Source organism: Dasypus novemcinctus, chromosome 13, assembly GCF_030445035.2.
Source record: "Dasypus novemcinctus isolate mDasNov1 chromosome 13, mDasNov1.1.hap2, whole genome shotgun sequence".
NCBI classification, from domain to species: domain Eukaryota; kingdom Metazoa; phylum Chordata; class Mammalia; order Cingulata; family Dasypodidae; genus Dasypus; species Dasypus novemcinctus.
Window position 1 is genome coordinate 53,764,782 of NC_080685.1, and position 16,071 is coordinate 53,780,852.

General features: G+C 46.3%; 1 non-coding gene across 1 annotated transcript in view; it reads right to left on the minus strand.

Moving 5' to 3' along the window:
- Window positions 1-911: 911 nt before the first annotated feature.
- Window positions 912-16,071, minus strand: part of LOC105745374 (uncharacterized) — a 33,695-nt gene continuing 18,535 nt past the window's right edge. Inside the window, exon 2 of the transcript XR_009188647.1 lies at window positions 912-3,964. This is a non-coding gene — a transcript (uncharacterized protein). The remainder of the gene's footprint in view (window positions 3,965-16,071) is intronic.

The window sequence follows — 16,071 nt, forward strand, 5'->3', positions numbered from 1 at the left end:
ATGAGGAGAGAGGTTCCCTGTCGATTGTGACACCTCAGTTCCTGGTCTCTACTGTGCTTCACCTTGACTCTCCCCTCGTCTCTCTTTTGATGTGTCATCATCTTGCTGCGTGACTCACTTGCACGGGCACTGGCTCACCACGCGGGCACTAGTGTGGGCACTGGCTCACCACATGGGCACTTCTGTGGGCACTGGGCTCACCAAGCAGAACTTGTGTGGGCACTGGGCTCACCACGCAGGCACTGGCTCGCTGCATGGGCATGCTTTCTCTCTTCCTTTTTCACCAGGAGGTCCCAGGGATCAAACCCAAGTCCTCCCGTATGGTAGGCGGAAGGCCTATCACTTGAGCCACATCTGCTTCCTGTCAGATGCCTATTTTTTCTGTTTTTTCCTCTTTCCCCTTTTTCCTTTAAGAAGACATTGATTGACCTCACATAAGGGAAAGTTCTCCGAGTACTGCCAAGGATCATCGGTGTTTTTTTTCTGAAGCTGGCATCTTGGAGGGTGTCTGGTCTCAAGCCTGTGTGTTCCGAAGGCGATGGTGGGAAGGCTGTGTTCCAGGTCCTCCCACCGTGCTTCCGCCAGCTGGATGGCCGAGACCAGGGAAGCCGGGCCTGGGTGAGAGTCCTGCCACCATCATTTGTGAGGTCTGAGAGAAGGTAAGCTTTTTTGGGGGGGTGGGGGTGGGTGGGTAGCTACAGGGGCTGGGGATTGAACCCAGGACTTAGTATGTTGGAAGCCTGCGTGCAAGCACTGAGCTACACTGGCTCCTCTGAGTTGGTTGTTTTGTTTTTAGGAGGTGCCGGAGCTCAAACCCGGGACCTCGTACATGGGAAGCAGGCGCTCAACCACTGGAGGTACATCTGTTTCCCGAGAGGGTACGCTTTGATAAAGTCACTGACTCCAGCAAGTAAGGAGGCCAGGTGTGGCATTTTATTTGCAAAGTATTTTATTTAAATAAGTTTTTCTTTTGTGTGTGCTTGAATTTTACAGAAAAAAAAAATACAAATACTACACAACTTTGACCATTTATATTCTTCTTGGGAAGGGGACTGCCTTTCTCTGCATCACCCCCTCCCTCCCCTATGCCCCCAACAAAAACCTAGCCCGTCGAGCAATGGGAAAATGCCTCCTCTGACCCTGTCTGCTCTGTTTAGAAGAAATCCTGGGCCTGGAGCACCTTCTCCTCAAGCCTGTACTGCTTTAGACAGCCTCTCTTTTCTGGATCTTCTTTCTGTTCCCCACCAGCTTAAATCCTCCCAGAGAAGCCAAGACAGGCTCGGGTCCTGAGGCACCAGTGGTTGTGAGTGGCAGGTCTGGGTCAGAGCCTGGGAAGGGGTAAAAATGGTCAGGAATAAAGAGATGGAACTGGGGTGGTGCAGGGAGAAGAGGGAATAAGAGAATAAAATTCAGGGAGGCAGGGCCAAAAGGCCCTGAAAAAATTGCCTCAGTTTCCATTCATGCATCCATTTATTCAACACAGATGTCAGGGCCGGTTGTTGCCAAGCCCTGCTGTAGGCTGTCCAGCAGAGCCCATTCAGGGCTTGGGCTGTCGGGGTGCTGGGCTGTGGAAGCTATGGAGAAGTGTTTCATGCCTGGAGTGAGAGGGAGTCCACTCGATTAGGAGACAGTAGGGGCACTGGACCTGGAGACAGAGGCCCTGTCGCGGTCATGATAACTGACTGCAGTCTTAATTCAAACTAGCAGCCAGTTGCCATGCCAACCATGCTACTTGTGTGGTCCCCCATCCTGGCGATCCACTCTCCTAGTTATATCTGACATCCGGTCTTGTTGTCAGCCTCCATGTCTCTCCCAAGTCACCCTCACCCGTTTTAGAGGAACTGAGGGCACCTCGTCCTGGGGGACAGCAGGAGATGTGGGGAGGCACGTGCATCCTCTGATGTGACGGGGACAACCAGACGCTCTGTGACAAGCCTTCCATGTGACCAGAGAATCAAAGAGAGCCTCTTTCTCTGGCCCGTAGGGTTTTATGGGTGAGTGGCCTGAGTGCCCAGGGAATTTAGGGCCACTTAGGGTGAACATGACTGGTGGTATATGAGTGGATCGACTCTGCCTCCCGACCTCAGCCCTGTGGGGAGCAGCTCTCCTTGACGTACTGTGAACCCGTACTCATGCACCTCAGAGCACACATGGCAACCTGACTCTTGCTTCTGCCTGTACTCCTACAGAACCCAAAACCTTTCCTCCACTGCAGCAATTGGTGGGCTCACTTAGAAGAGAAGGTCACTTGGGGAAATTTGTGAGGTATTCCAAGTCTACCCTTAAACCATCACATGTTCAACAGCATCGACAGACAGTTGTGAGTACCTACAGTGTGCCAGGCACTTGCCTGACCTTCAAGATAAATAGTAATAAACCTCCACAGAGCTTCATCCTACTTTCACTGAAACTCTGTTACTTCTGCTGCCCACCTGCAACATACCATGCACCCATTACAATGTCATAAAACATATTTCCTGGGACACTGTGCTGGTGGCTGTCTGAATTCCTTCCACCCTGAAAACCTTTGGTTACACAGGAGATGCCCTGCTCAGGTATAGCAACTCCTTTCCTGTTCCATCTGTAAAATATCCACTTCACAAGAACATCATTGCAGCCCTCTAGAGGAAATGAGTGGGTTTCCACAGCTTTCTAGCAGCCTCTACCAAAACTGCTGGTCCTCTCTTGGAGAAGGGCACCTTGCTGAGTGGTTCTGGAGGCAGCGTCTCAAGGAGGGGTCTGGCTTGCAATGGGTACCTCCAGTGGTCATGAGGACCTTGCCATGAGTTATGAGAAAAGAGCTTCCAACAAATTTTGTTCCATCACACTTTAAACTTTTTGGCACAGGTGAGGGGGTCAGAAGCACAGGAACTTTGTATATCTATAAATAGACTCAGGGATGGGGACAGTACCAGCTTGCCGGAATGCCCACAGCTGAGTATTTCCAGTAAAAGATTGCACAGGAATAGGAATAGGAAGCACATATCCCCAACCTGAGCGGTATGTGGAACGGCAGTGCACAGGGGTCTTGCCCGGTCCTGTAATTGTGTATATGTGCCTGGATCTGGCCAGGCCTTCCTGTGCGATGATTTTGCCAGAGTAGATAATACACTACCTTGCAGAGTGCCTTGCATAAAGTAGACATTTAATGACCATTTGATGAACAGAATATACTTGCCCATGTACCTATTGCCTAAATTTTTGTGCACGCACACGCGCGTGCACACACACACACTCGGGAGTCATATCAAGATGGAGAAATGTCCTTTGTGCTTTTGCATATGGGGTATGCATGCCTGGGTCAGCAGTAAAGAGCATAGCTATTGGACATGGAGCTGCCAGAACAGTAGCCAAGAATTGTCCATATGCTCCCTTGGGAGTGTTCTCCATTGTGAGGCTCTACTGAAGCTTGATCCTCGGTTTAGTAGTACCCCAGGTACACGAGAGTGTCACTTCAGGGGTTCCTCTTCCCAACCCAGTGTGTGTTGGGAAGGAGGCTTAGCTCCAGAGGGTGGGCATTTCAGCTTCCTGCCTCTGACTAGGCAGGAAGGGATGGCCTCTTCTCCATTTGGAGAAGCTTGGGCTGAGCAGAGATCCAGAGGTCGTCTTCATCCTTCTTCTTCTTCTTCTTCCTCTTGTTCTGTTCTGGCTGTCGGCTGCTCTTGCCTGGCCGGCTCCAGCAGCAATGGCAACAGATGAAGATGAGTGTGATGACCACCAGCAGTGGCAGCCCGAGGAGGACCCCTAGGCAGACGGTGTTGAAGATGCCCTCTTGGTGTTTGGCAGAGATGATGTCCCAGATGGAGCTAAAGAAGGAGCTGATTTTCTCCATGGCACCTGGCTAGGTTGGGGCCAAAGAACCTCTCAGCTCATCGGCAAGTCCTGGGCTCAAGAGCGCACCGCCTTGCCTGCTTGAAATTTATTCTTCCTCCGGCTTTGGGTTTGGGCATGCCACTGATAGCACCTAAAGAAACCAAGACAGACATTTAAAGAGAAATGTGGTGGGAATGGTCTACAATTTTTAATAACATCATAGATTTTAGGCTTGGAAAGGGAAAGGAATTAAAGATTGCTGAAGAGATCAATGAACTTGTATTGAGACTCAATAAACTCAAAAAAAAATATGCATTTAGTCAACAGGCATTAACTAACTCTTGCAATGTACACACACAATATTAGGCTCTGGATATAAAGATTAACAGTACACTGGCTCTGGCAAAGAGTAGCTATGTCCAGTAATTGTTAGATACATGAATCAGTATGTATAGTCAGTTCTGGTTGGGGGTTAGTTCCCTGGACTCTTTACAACAGCAGTTCTTAATCTTTCCTCCACTGTACATATACTCCCCACAGGATACTGAACATACTCTCCCCACAGGACAGCTCTGTACCTGACCATCTATGAACACAATTGGGCATTTTCAACACTCATTAAAACATAAGCACAAGATGAAAGGTCCAATCCTTACTGCCTGTCGGAGGGGACTTGGACCTCCTCTAGGCTAGGAGGCTATCAGTGCTCATCTTGCCTTCTTGCTGTCCCTTCACACTCTCTTCCTGCTCCTTATCTCCTCCCACCTTGCAGCCCACTGTACCTGACGAGGACGTGTCATGCTTTGGCAAGGCCTCCTGCAGGTTGAGCATCCAGGTGTCCTCTCTTCCAGAGGCTGGGAGAACCAGGGGAGACTATTTGCTGGTTCTGTCTGCTCTCTACCTTCCTCTCCCCAGTCACTCTCATCTCTGCTTTCCATTCCCAAGTCTCCTTCCCTGTTTGTTCCCTCACCCATCATTTCTTCTCAGTGGGGAAGGAATCTTGTAGGCTGCTCAGTGATGGTGATTGGGAACTAGTGGGGTGCAGTCCTGGGTGCCTGCCCACTCCCATCCTGAGCTCGGCTTATAGCTGGAGCCATTCTCCTGGTCACTTGTACACAGAGGCAAGCCTCTTTTCCGCTGCCCCCCTTCCACCTCTCCACATGTATCTTAGGATGCAGCTTTCAGGTACAAATGTCGGAGAGGCCCAGTTCATTTCTGGGTCTTGTATGTATCTATTCAAGACTCTCAGGATTGGAATGATTCAAAGAAATTTAAGAGACCTTCTTGGTACAAGACACTGCCCTGGACCCAAAGATCAAAGGGTCACTGATTTTCAGCCTGGAGACCTTAGAGATCATTCTGACCAGTTCTCTCACCTACAGATGAAGAACCCGAGGCCCAGAGTGGTGAGCCCATGCAGAGCTGAAAACCCAGATCTCTGGACAATGGGTCCAGGGTTCTCCCAAGGCTGCTGAGCAAGCAGTGGAACTAAAGATGATGAAGATGCTATTTTCGTATTTGTACTTTGTGTGGTACTTTCCTGATCATCTTCCTGTGCATCAGATCTTTAAGGGAGCGACAGGCTGGTGCAGTGTCCCTAGAGGGAGACACTGGGGGCTCTGGGCGCAGGAGACCAGGTTGGCTCAGGCTTTGTTCTGGTGCTCTGTCCTGGGCTACCAACATGGAGTCCCTCCTGTGTAGTTTGTTGCACATGGTCCCAGCACTTGTCCCTGCAGGTCTAACTCCTGGGATGGCATATTCTGTAACATCCAGGTACCCATGGGCCCAGCCAAGTCTCACCCATCCTCAGGCCTGTCCATGGGCACGTCCCAGGGCCAGGGGCTCCATTCACTCATGGCCCTATTATTATGCTCACAGAAAACCTACTACTGTGCCATTTGGTCCATGGAACCTGAAATAATGCTATAGGATGACACTAACAATAGTTACCTTTTATTAAGCCCTTACTGTATGCCAGGTACTGTGCTATGCATTTTCCATAACTTACTTAACCTTCACTATAATCTTAGGGAGCAGATATGATTATCTCCCCCCACCCGCCCAACACACACAATCCTACAGCTGAGGAGACAGAAGCACAGATCATAGGGAGAGTGAGGGAGCAGTAGGGCCAGCCTGGCTGATTTCTGGGAATTTGGCTTCAGATCCCTAAGGAGTAAGCTGTTTACAGATGTTGCTCTGCAACCTCCTATTCCTTCGTGTGGCATTAACCCCATTTTTGGCAAGTAGCCCAAGATTTACAGAATCTCACAAGACTTGGCTATTCCCTAGATGGACTTAACTGTCTATTGTAGAAAAGCCTACGAAGAGATTTATTTTCCACTGTTAGATACTTCACAATACATGAGGAAACATAAAATAAAAAATAAGTCCTGCCCAAGTGGAGGTTTATAGAAAGCATATGGCTTCCCCAAATTAAATCCAACATGTCAAAAAGGAAGGTATTCTGAGAAGTCACATCTCCTCACTGGAGGCTTTGGCCGAGCCCTTCTGAGGGCCAGGGAACATGGTGTGACATGAATCTGCCGCCACGGCGCCCAGACCACCAGGCGCTTCACAGAGAAAGGCAACCCTTCGTGTCCCTATTAGCCCCACAGCACCTTCTCCATCGCACACCCTCGTCTCACTTCTGGATTTTCTTTCTCCCTTTGCCATGACCTTTGTTTTTACCTCAGCCTGGTATTTTTCCAGCCCACCTAGAGGGATTTTTCTGCTCTTACCCAAAGTGGTAAGACTTTGGGTGCTTTTCTATAATTTGATCCTACAGGTAAGCTTTCTTGGGGCCAAGTAGGACTGTGCAGCTGCACAGTATTTCTGTGATTCAAAAGAAACAACACATTCGTTGACCAACAATTCAATGCCAGGTGCTGTGAGGGTTCTGTGGGGCTTAAGTACATCGGAGGCTGACTCAAGTTCATCAGGAGGGAGAGAGGAAGGACGTCAGCCCCTCAGAGACTATTAGTGCAGTTTTCAAGAAGGTGGAGCCGCTCGAGGGGGTCCCTGAACAATTAATAGGGTTTTGACAGAGAAATGTGAGTATTCACCAAATGCAATGAATGTCTCTCATGATGATGGAGGAGATTGTTGTTATGGGGGGAGGAGTGGGGCAAGGGGGGTGGGGGGTATATGGGGACCTCATATTTTTTGAATGTAATATTAAAAAAATAAAGACAAAAAAAAAAAAAAAGGACATTCAGACATTCCAGGCAAGAGAGTTCTAGAACATGTGTAGGAAACAGGGGCTCTACCGTTGAGCTGAGGGCTCAGGGTGGGAAAGGGGAGGGCTGGAAAAGAGGCTAGAAAGGTAGGTTGTGGCAAGGATAGAGATAGTTTCACAGGGTTTGTGTTTATTTGGGGGCTTTATGAAGATTTCTGAAAAGGAGAATATTGTGATAAGGGTTGCTCTTTTAAGAAGAGATAACAGGATCTGAAAAGTTATGGGAGATGTTTTAAGAGCACTCTTCAGCCATTTAACAAACATTTACTGAGCACCTAATGTTTGCCCTGCACTGTGTTAGATGTTGAGAATTTCAGAGTAAACAACAAGTCATGGTCCCCGACATCATGGAAACGTGTATCTTCCAGGAATGTTATCATGTCAAAAAAGACACATATAATAAGCAAATTTTAACATGGGTGGCTCAGTTGACTGAAGTAGGAGAATGGATTTGAATTATGTGTTTATCTTAACATCTCAGGGCCTCCAATTCCTCCCAGTCTTTGTTTCAAACTCATTCATCCCATGGCACCTAAAACAGCTTTTGAATAAATAGATTTATTCTCAAGCCAAAGCTAAGTCAGTAATTTACTTCTGGATTCCTAAAGATACTTATTTGTGTCTGCTCTCTACACAGCTAAAGAAAGTATTTATTAACATTTGGGAACCCGGTCTGGGGAAAATTCGATTAAAAGGTTTTCTTTGTATTTTTTAATCTAAGAATTCTCTTCTAGGACCCCCAGGTTATTTGCTGAGCTCTGCTAATCTATAGTGTTTCATTAGTATTTATGAACCCTGCCTTATTAGCATTTCCAGGAAACAATCATCTCTTTGGTGGTATGAATTAAACGTTAGGGTTTCCATGGAACATTTTTGCAAAGGGAGTCACGCTTCAGGCCCTAGAAAGGCACTTTGGGAGACCTCATTCTTTTGTTGGCTCTCAAAGTATGCTGACAATGTTTGAAAAAATAATTCACCTATTCTTGTAAAACCAACAATAGCTATTAACTAACCTTGATTGTTTTCTTGTGATTGTGGGGGTAGAGGTGAAGAGACAAGTGGGATAGAGTTGCTTTTCAATTTCCTTGAAACCAAATATTATTCATCTCTATGACCTCTGCAGTATTCAGTGGGCGAGAGTGAGTCACTCATTCACTGTCTCATCCCACACGCTTCTCTCTGCCAGCGTACGCGGGGCTGCCAGGAAGCAGTGGTCCCGGAGCCAGAAGACCCCGACTGCGAGTTACCAACCCTCAGCTACAAAACAGAGTTAATAACCTTCCCACATAATGATGTTGTGGGGATTAAAAGAGCTAATATCTTTAATGCATTTTGTAAACAGCAAAATACTAAACAAACATAACCAATAAAAGAGTGGGTAATCGCCAAATACCAGTGGACTAATTCCAGCCCTGAGCTTCTCCTTCCTATCTCTGACCTCCAAATCCAGTCCTCACTGCCAAAGAACCATTGGCCCCTACACCAAGGAAATGAAAAGGCTTCACAGGTAACCTCCCTCCTGACAGGTGGTGGACAGGTCTTTAATTCTAGACGCTGGCATCCAGAGACAGGGATGGAGAAGGGTCACTTGGGGACATGTGATGGTATCTGGAGGACTGCTGAACTCACAAGGTGAGACCCCAGGAGAGCAACTGGCTGCCTGCAGGCCCAGCCTCCCCCCAGCAGGCTTTGAAACCCTGGGAGGTGGAGGGATGGGCCCATCCACACGCAAGTCTCACCCGCTCCCTGAGAGCCAAGAGCTGCTCCAGGTTGGGTCCAGAGCTGACCCTTGGGCTGGAGTTTCTCCCAGAGTGCCCCAAGGAAGGTGTGCAGAATTCCACTCTCCATCCGCCACATACTGTTCCTGCTTATTCGATGAAATAATACAAGTAAGGCTCTCAGAATGGTGTCTGGCAGAGAGAAATGATTTAAGGCATTGAGTTCAATTGTTAATACATTATAGAGTGAGTCCCAGAAGTCTGGAATCCCAGGGAAACAATTCATTTACTATTATTTTTCTAATTTTTAATTTTTCCAGATGAACTATTGGACCCCTTGCTTCTCCTGCAAAGGACCTGAAGGGACAGTGTGGCTGAATGTGGCAGCAAGGAGGAGGGGCAAGGGCGTGGTATGGAGCGAGGCCCCTGGCGTGGAGGGAGGCCCTTGAGGCAGGTGGGTCCCCACTCGAGGGCCTTCTAAGCCACGTTAAAGACTGGTCTGTACCGTCAGAGCCTCAGGGCTTTCAGCAAGGAGGGGAGGTGATTAGACAGAAGCAGTGCTCTCAGTGCAGTGTGGGGGTGGTGAGGGGAGGAGGCCGAGGAAATGACTACTGTCATCCAGGGAACGTGGCGATTTGGATGACAGTGATGGTGGTGGCAGAGCGCAGGAAAATGAACTGACTTGGGTGTACTCTAGTGGATGTAAGGGGGAGGGCAGGGGGAGGAGAGCGCTCAGAAAGGGATTTCCCTCGTCTCCTCTGATCTATGAGCCTGGCATATGCATATACATACACATACACACACACATACACATCTATATCTACATATACATATTTTTTTCCCCATAAATTGTCTTCCTTGATTCCCCACCATCTCTCCTGAGAGTTTAAAACATCTTATTCAGTCCCAGCCTCTTCACCCTGACCCAAACCTTGCCCCAGCTCTCAAACCACTCCACACTCCTTCAAAATCCCTATGGTTATGATAATATCACACACTGCAGAAACAAAGGCTCTCTGGCAGTGAGGGCATGGAGTGGAACCTCAGTCAGTAGTTATTAACTCTGCCACTCTGGATATATATTTTCTTGACGGTTCTCACCTTGCTAACCTGGCATGCTCAGATGCCCTCTAATAGGTGTAAGTACTGTTTTGTACAAAAATTGTCAGATCACTGCAACTACTCTGCTTGTAGAACACTGCATATAGGACTTAAACCCAGCTCTAGGTATGATGAAATAGATATCTATATTTTCCCCAATTTAATGAATTGTTTCAAATACAGTCTTAATATAAAGTTGGAGGCCCCTTTTCCCAGAGTATGCATATATATATGGTGTATAACTAGATATTATGTATTGGAGGAGCCTCAAAAAATAGGTGGCATTTCCCCCCAGAACCGATGTTATAATTATGGTTGCACTCTTTAACAAAAACACAAATAGATCATCAATATAGCAACAATCTAGGCACCATACTTACTAAAAATACTAAAATCATTTTGTGGTAGCTTAGAGTTATGTACTTCTGAAAAACATGTTCTTAATCTTAACCCCTTCCTGTAGGACCTTGTTAAAGTTCCTTAGGTTAAGAGGTGGCCCAAATGAATCAGGACGGGTCTTAATCCTGTTACTGGAGGACTTATAAGAAAAGCCGCAGAGAGAGAAGATGGAGCAGAGGTGGGGGGTGCTGCGCAGGGAAGGGAGCAGCCAGAAGCTGGAAGTCAATGGAACCCAGAAGAGAAAGGAGAGGACTTCGCCATGTGTGTTGCCATGTGATGGAAAAGCCAAGGGACCCCAAAGATTGCCATCCAGCCAGAAGATACTGATTCTGGGAAGAAGCAAGCCTTCTAGCCTCTGAAATGGTGAACCAATAAATTCCTGTTGTTAAGTCAACCCACTGTGTTTACTTTAGCAGCTAGGGAATTAAACACATGCTTTATCCCATAGACATTCAGAACTGGAAGAATTCTGAAATGGGTCATCTGGTTGGAATCCATCATTTTAGAGATGAGGAATGTGGGACCACTAGAGGCTTCAGCTTGCTGGAGAACACACAGCTGACTGCTGGTGGAGCCAGGGTTAGAACCAACGTCTTCTGACTCTTATTGCACCCTCCTGCCAGGTCTCCCTAACAGAAATCCTTAAAAATAAACATTGAGGCAGTGCTTTGCAGTACGCCCACCAAATGTTCTTCGTGGGTACAGCTGAGACTATCCTTCTCAGCTTCCCTTTATCCCGAGTACAAATCTTGGCACGGCTGCTCACTGGCTGGTTACTCCACCTCTCTCTGGGGCTCGGTTTTCTCATTTGTAAAACAGAGTTGACAATAATAGGGTCTTGTGAGAATTAAATGGTTAGCAGAATGAGCCTCTGGACAGAGCCTGGCAATAACCGTGAGCTCTATTATCTGACCCCACACACAGGTCCACCAAAATAAACATCCCCCCAACTCTTAGTGAAGGATGATTTTGTTTGCCAGTTTAGAATCAGCATGGTTGGTTTTCAGTGTCATGAGTTTGATTATATAGGTCTCCTTTAAAGGGTATTTTTTCTCCTTTCTCTAATTTTCCTGTAGTCAAGTGACTTCTAAAAAATGATTCTATACATCAAACTTTTTCAAAGCAACCATTGCAGAAGTATACATTTATACATATGTAGGCATCACTCAGGAGAGGAATTCTAAAGGATGAGACACAGTCTCTTCACTGGCCCATCACCCTTCTCCATGGATCCCAGGTTATTGAGTGGAGAGGGGTATGTGCCCCCTTTCTAATGCCAAATGGTCCTTTGGTTTCCTCTCTCCCTCCCTACTTTCCTTCTGCCAATGTATTTAATAAGCTCCTACTGTGTATAAGGCTCTGCCCTAGGCACTGCTGATACAGTCATGAATAAGACAGATATGGTAAAGCTACTTATTTTATACAGAGGAAAGACAGACAAGAAAAGTATGAATAAATAAACCAAGATATGTCATCTGTGCTATAAAGGAAACAATTGGAGTGGCCTCTGAGGTGACTTTGAACAGAGATTTGAAGGATGACAAGGACCCAGTTGTGCACAGAGCTAAGGGAAGGGCATTCAGGTAGCAGGAACAGTAGGAACTGGAGTGAAGGCACTAAAGTGGGAAGGGGCTTGGCATACCCTAAGGCAGGGGGAGGCCAGTGTGGCTGGAGCACGGTGAGCCTAAGCTTATGCTGGGATGAAGCTTGGCAGTTCTAGGGCAGGGAGTGGAGAAGCAAAGAAAGGGTCCTGACAAGTTTAGGTGTGATTCTCCTCATCCCATGATAATCTTATTTGTCCAGTCCTCAAACTGGTCTCTGGTTTTTCCTCCCTCCAATCTTTCTAAAATCCAAATTGATCATGTAATTCCCTGCTTAACTCCTCTTTGGTTCTCCATGCATCATATGATAATCACAGCTCCTGAACAAGGAGGACAAGCTGCTCTCAGGTTGGCCCCTCCTATCATCCCAGCCTTCCTCCACCACCATCGCTGCTCTTTCCACTAGCTCCCCCAAACATTCCCCACAGTCTCTCATTTCCTTGCTTATGTACCTGCTGTTCCATCTGCCTGGAATGGCTCCTCACCATTTTCCCTTGACCCATCCATCAGGAGAACTCTTTACCTTTTAAACCTCCTCTGAGGTCTTCTGTGACTGTCAGTCCACCCTTCACCCTGACCACATCGATTTCTCTCTCTTCCGAGATCCCATAGAATCCATTACCTACTATGGTTCTTATCTCATTGTATTGTAATTATTTACTTCCTTTGAAAAATTTAAAAGAATACAGAAAAGTACAAAGTATAAAGGGACATCTATCCATCTATCCATCCATCCATCCATCCATCCATCCATCCATCCATCCATCCATCCATCCATCCATCCATCCCAAATACTTTCTCACTCTCATTGATATGTTTCTCTTGTACACACTGCAAGCTCCTACATAGCAATGAGTCTCACTCATCTGTATAACCTGAACATCTAGCTTTGTGCTTATCACATAATAGGTGCTAATAAATACTTGATGAATGAGTGAATTTTTTCAACACTTGAATAAGCAGAACACCGACTGTTCGTCCTAGGTCTCCCTTTTTGTTTCACTCCCACCTTTACCCCATCAGCTGGTTCCATCAACTCTATCTCTCAAATATAGCCTGAATCCATCCACTTCTCTTCATTTCCACAGTGAGGGCTCCATCGTCTCTTGCCTGGACTATTGCAATAGCCTCCTAACCAGACTCTGTGGTTCTGCTCTTCCCTTGCCACAGCCCGTTTTCCCCACAAGAGCCAGATCATGTCACACAACTGCCTTCATTCACCTCCCCCGTCCCGTTATGGGTTGAATTGTGTCTTCAAAAAAGGTATGTTCAAGTCCTAACCCCTGACCCATGAATGTGACCTTCTTTGGAAACAGGGTTTTTGAAGATGTGATTAGTTAATATGAGTCCAAACTGGACTAGGGTGGGCCCTACTCTAATATGACTGGTGTCCTTATAGAAGAGGGAAATGTGGAGGCTCAGACAGATGAGGGAAGACGGCCAGATAAAGAGGGGGGCAGAGACTGAAGTGCTGCATCTATCAGCCAAGAAACACCAATGACTGCCAGCAAACACCAGACGCTGGAAGTGGCAAGGAAGGATTCTACAGGTTTCAGAGGAAGCAGGGCCCTGCTGACACCTTCGTTTCCAAGTTCCAGCTTTCAGAAAAGCGAGAGTAATTTTCCCTTGTTTTAAGCCACCTGGTTTGTGGTACTTTTCTTACAGCAGCCCTGGGAAACGAATTCATCCCCCATGGCTTTCCATCCCTTGTAGGGTGAAATTTAAACGTACCACATCCCACAACGGCCTCCGTCCTCTGGCCCTGCCTCCTGCTTCGGGCCTCATCTTGCACCCCTGCTCACTCTCACTCACAGTGCCTTGGCCACACCCACTTGAGGGCTGCCTTTCCCCTCCTTCTCCTCCCCCAGGGTCTTGTTTGTGCCTTTGTACCTCTACTCTTAGGTCTGCTGTGACTGACTTCTCATTCAGGGCTCAGCTCACATGTATCTCCACTGGAATCTAACCTCCTCCAAGTCTCTTCTAACCAAGGAATCTAAAGTAGTCCCAGCCCCAGGCAACCTCGACCACATCATCCTGTTTTGCTGCCTCTGTAGTACTCCCCACTCAGAAGTTTCTCATTCATTCACAGTGCTCTTGTCCCTTTGGCTTACATGTGTATGGTCCTTCCTCCACTAGAATAAAAGTTCCATGAGAACAGGGCGCTTGCCTGTCTAATTTGTTTGTATCTCCAGGGTCTGGCACACAACTGAATGAGCGAAGGAAGTCATGCATGTTAACCCAAGGGTCCTGAAGGGAATGAGATCTCATGAGTAAACGTTTATTAAGCAATCCAGGCCATTGGGGAAAAAGAGCAGGTGCAATATAAAGGGCACAGAAAAACTGACCATCAGTCACATCTGTAGCCAGACTTTCACAATGATGACCCGCCACTTAACCTCACAGTCCAGCCAGATCCTCTAGCCTTGTAACTCATTTAAGGAGAACTCCCTTATCACTGAAAGCAGTAAGGGGCGTGGGGAGCATTTTTATCAGCTCCTAAATAATCACCTACCTTCCTTTTCCATTACCAAGAGCCCATTGTAGCTGGGACTTTCTGATAACAACCGATCTTTTCCTAATTACTATATGCTCTATTTCAGGTTCAGGGCAAAAGAAAATTAAAAAGCTCCATTTCACTCCAGGTTCAAATGAGTCAATCTTTCAATCAATCAAGTATTAATTAAGTTATGCTAGGAAATACGGGGGAGGTAAAAGATACCCTCTCCCTTCTCAAAGATGATACCAGGGAAAAAATTAGAGAATAATTTAAGATCAATGAAGAGAGTTTAAAAGGGTTTCATTTGGAATTTCTTTGACTTTCCATTATGAGGACCTGGACTCTCTAGTCCCTTTCTTCTCTTTTATCCTCTTTCCTTCCCTCTTTCCTTCCTTTCTTCTCATCCCTAATCAGTGTCTCCAAAGGGTCCATGCTGCAGGCTCTGAGAATAATTAGTCCTTTTAAACTCAATCTGAGGATTAGTCACAAGAAATTGTGTCCCTCTGATTGCTTGAAAATTCCAACTGTGGTAAACATGATTGAATAAAGTATTCCTGGCCAGATACTAGTCGATAGCATCTCACATTTACCTTCCTGAGATCATCAAGGAAATTTCCTAATTCTTTTTCTCACCCACCAGAAGACTTGTCAAGAATTTAGTCTCTTCCATTAACATGGTGTAGGGGACAGGGAACAGTCTTTGAGCACTTTATTGTTTTCTTTTCTGTAACCAGAGATATTAGCACCTTTTTTCAGGGGGTTAGGTATTTTATCCATTGTGCTACATTGTTTTTATCCACAGTATCTAGCATGGGGCCTGGTAGGGCAAGTATTTGCTGAATGGATGAATGAATGAGTGAATGAATGAATGTACGCATGTATTGCTGGGAGGAATAAATGACATAATTGTGCTACATTGTTTTTATCCACAGTATCTAGCATGGGGCCTGGTAGGGCAAGTATTTGCTGAATGGATGAATGAATGAGTGAATGAATGAATGTACGCATGTATTGCTGGGAGGAATAAATGACATAATGTATGTAAAGCATGTAGCACTTTACATAGTGGGTGCCTTAAAATTTCCTTGAAATCTGAAAAGCATATTTTTTCTTCTTATACTATTCATATTGGATGAAAGGCAAAAGCACCCAGTTAAAAAAACTTTGTTGTTCTAACCAGAGTTGATTGATTTTTCACTGAACTGGTTTAAAGAGTGAGTTAACCAACTCCCAGGGAATCAGGGCAGACACATTTGCCTCTCCCCTGCTTTCTTGTTAACTTACTTTTCATCCATTCCCAGAGGCTTCTCCCTCTTTCAGTTCTCCTGACCTTCGGGATCTAATTTCTTAGGGGAGCCTTGTTTTGTCCATCACTATCAACTTTCTCCTCTCCATTTCATCTAGAATGTCTACTTGTCTTCCTTTGTTTGGCCTCTTTTGACTTAGATACTCCAAGAGGCCAGGGCCTCAAAACAGAAGGTTGGCAAAATGCCTTATCACCTTTCACAGGAACAGGGCATCATCTGTCAGATCTAAAGCCACCATTTGTTGATTTCTTACCAAGTGTGCAACTCTGTGTGTGTAATCAAGGCTTTACAGACAGCCAAGTCAGGAGGTAAGCCTCTGACTCCTCTTACACAGATGAGGAAACTGAGGTTATTAGAGATTAAGTCACTTGTCCAAGGCCATGGAGCTGCAAAGTGC